Source organism: Marmota marmota, unplaced genomic scaffold, assembly GCF_001458135.2.
Source record: "Marmota marmota marmota unplaced genomic scaffold, marMar, whole genome shotgun sequence".
NCBI lineage: Eukaryota > Metazoa > Chordata > Mammalia > Rodentia > Sciuridae > Marmota > Marmota marmota.
This window is the reverse complement of record NW_026000174.1, coordinates 55,527,096-55,530,353: the sequence shown is the minus strand read 5'-3', so window position 1 is coordinate 55,530,353 and position 3,258 is coordinate 55,527,096. Positions and strand designations below refer to the sequence as shown.

Here is a 3,258-nt window from a genome sequence, read left to right as displayed (position 1 = left end):
GGGCCGGGGCAGTGCGATTCGGGTGACCCCGGAGCGCGGCCGCAGCGGGCTGCGGGCTGCAGCGCAGGGGCACGCGGGCGGCGCCGGGCCGTGCTTGGCCGCTGAGGTGTTCCGGGGCTGGGGCTGGGGCGGGGGCCCTGCGAGCCGGCCCTACCGGAGCGCGCCTCGCGTAATTGTCAAATGAATGAATGTGTGAGAGTCGCCGAGGGCTGTGGTGGTGGTGGAGGGCCTGGTCGCTTTGGAGCATGACAAGGACGGTGGTACCGGGGCCTGCCCTCACACCTGTGTCCCTACCCCCTGCGATTTTAACAATTCTGATCATTCACCGCCCCGCCCTTACATCTGGCTGGCTCTTTCAAAAGGTGTCAGTAGGGTTCAGGTATCTTTCCAGCTCTGAAGGTTGGGGGGACCAATACCTTAGCCAGCAGTGTGGGTTAAGCAGGCCTTGCTACTTAAGCTGGGGGCTTGGTAAACTGGATTCTTACTTTTTAGTTTTTATTCTCTAAATGTTGAGGAAGCCACCTGCTTTCGTGGTAATTGTCGGGTAGGATTTAATGCTTTTCGTTTTGTTCCTTGCATAGAAAACCAGGAAAGAGATGTTGCCAGAGTCGTGGCTGTGTGTTAGCAAATATATTCGTGTTGATGAATCTTAATGAGTTTTTCATTCAGTATCAATAGAGAGTGGAGGTTTTGCAGAACTTGCCCCAAATTTATGCATGGCTCTAATTTAATTCTCATGGGAACCAAGACATCAAATCTTGGCCCAGATATGATTCCTGTCTTATATTATACGTAATTATAGTAACTGAAAACTCATTTTTGGAAAGGTGAGCTCCTCTTTTTCTCCATTTTCATCACCCTGAAAAGTCCTTCTTTGACCTAAAGAGCAGATAAACTAAGTTAATGACATTTTGAAATTTTTCTTGAGTGGACAAACTGTAATGTTGTTATGAAACTTAGTGATATAGGTAAAGGTGAAATCAGTATATTTTGCCAACATAAATTCAACCTGGTTGGTAAACTTGCAAATAGAAAATTTTGCACAAGTTTTTAAAGGCTGTTCACTTAAGGCAATGATAAGCAAAGGCATTCCATAACAATTAATATGCCTTATGCTTTATAGTTCATTACTTTTAAAGTTTTGATCATCAACTTTGAATTATGAACAGTGATATGTGGTAATTCCATCATAAATACAGTGTACTATGACGGTTCACTTTTAGCAGCACTTTTAGTTGGAGAAAATATGAGTAATAATATTAACGAACACCTGTTCTAGGTTTTAGGGAAACAATTAAAAATGATTAACATCTTTAACAATACATTTGAATAGTTTAAAAATATTGATAGGGAATGAAAACTTTATATTCAAGTAAAGCTAGACTCTCTTATGCTCCTTGGACATAATGGGGACTCATTCAACAAATATTGAGATTGATGTCTGCTTGATGTTCAAACATTGTTCTAGATCCAGGAAATGCACTGGTGAGCCAAAAAAAGACAAAAGCCCTTGACCTAAGGGAGTTTGACAGTTTTATCTTTCAAATAGTTAACTGTAGCACATTGTAGTTTCTATAATCCCTCAGTCTAGTCCTGGTCCTTTAACAAAATAAATTCCTAAATACTCTTACTAGCAGTAGCTAACATTTACTGAATGCTCATTGGGGGTTACATTTTATCTTTTTTTTAATCCTTTCAATGTTTCATACATGAGGGAACTGAGGAAGGTTATCCAACTTGCTCAAAATAATATAACTAAGTGATAGAACCTGAATTTGAATTCAAGTTTATTTCTTTTTCTTTCTTTTTTTTTTTAATATTTATTCTTTATTTTTTCGGCGGACCCATCTTTGTTTGTATGTGGTGCTGAGGATCCAACCTGGGCCGCATGCATGCCAGGCGAGCGTGCTACCGCTTGAGTCACATCCCCAGCCCCTCAAGTTTGTTTCCAAGGTCTTATTTTTTTATTTTTTATTTTTTTTCAATTGTAGATGGACCCAATACCTTTATTTTGTTTGTTTGTTTGTTTGTTTGTTTATGTGGTGCTGAGGATCAAACCCAGTGCCTCACACAAGTTAGGTGAGTGCTCTACCACTGAGCCACAACCCCAGCCCCAGGGCCTTATTTTTTTTTTATGGTTATACTATATGAAGTAATGAGCTCTGTTAAAGATAATTCAAGAGCAGATTTTGGATAGAACTCCTCCCCCTTTTAACACCTTTTATCAGAGATAAATGAAATATGAATGACAGACATAGTTTTTTGAAGGGCAGGCCAAAATTCAGTGTTTACTATGTAGAAAATGAATAGCTGTGACATTGGGTAGGGTTAAGGGGGAGCATAAAAATTGAGATTTTTCTAATAATGATAGCTTCTTGGTGATAAGTATTGGGGAGATTTAAGGTTTTAAAGTGACTCTTGTATTCTTATATCTCAAGTTCAAAATATGTTTCTTAGCTCATTCCTACCTAGGCAGTTACCCTACCTACTTGATGTACTTCCAGCACATTAAACTTTTTATTTTTGACCTTTGCATTTGCTCTTATATGCCTGGAACTTTCCACCTCAACGAATCTCTACCTCAAGCCTGTATTATAGGCTCCAATCAATTCTTAACTCAAATGTTATTTCTTTAAAGAGACATTTTTCTTTTTTTTTTAAGATTTATTTTTTAGGTGTAGATGGACACAACACAACGCCTTTATTTTTATGTGGTGCTGAGGTTTGAACCCAGGTTCCGCCCGAGTGAGGCGAGTGCTCTACCTCTAAGCCACAATCCCAGCCCCAAAGAGACATTTTTCTAAATTACCAATTAGAGTAATACCCTTGTCAACAATCACCTCACTTTCCTCTATTTATATTATGTGATAGGTCACTTATTATTTGCTTGTGTCAGATTCCCTGACAGAAAAAAAAGCACAACATATTTTTTTTCCTCTTTGAGTTTACCTCAATATCTCAAGTAGTTCCTGGAACAATGTAGGTGGTCAAAAAGTATTTAGCATGTTTGAGACTGTGGGTTTGGTCCCCTTTGCACCACTGCAGGGAAAAAAAAGTATTTGTTGAACAAAAATGGCCAAAACTGGTATAGTCTTCTCTATGTGATGAAGTAATACAGTATATAATAAACAGTGGGCTGTCTCAGTATCTTATCTGTCTATCCATCTATCTATCACAGTACTGGAGACTGAACCCAGTGTGAATCACTGAGCTACATGCCCAGCCCTTTGATTTTTTTTTTTTTTTTTTTTTTTTTTT

The 3,258-nt window shown here is 39.2% G+C and overlaps 1 protein-coding gene across 1 annotated transcript in view; it reads left to right on the top strand.

The window, feature by feature from the left end:
- The window catches only part of Ckap5 (cytoskeleton associated protein 5), a 102,944-nt gene that overhangs the window by 182 nt on the left and 99,504 nt on the right, over positions 1 to 3,258 (top strand). The window lies entirely within an intron of this gene.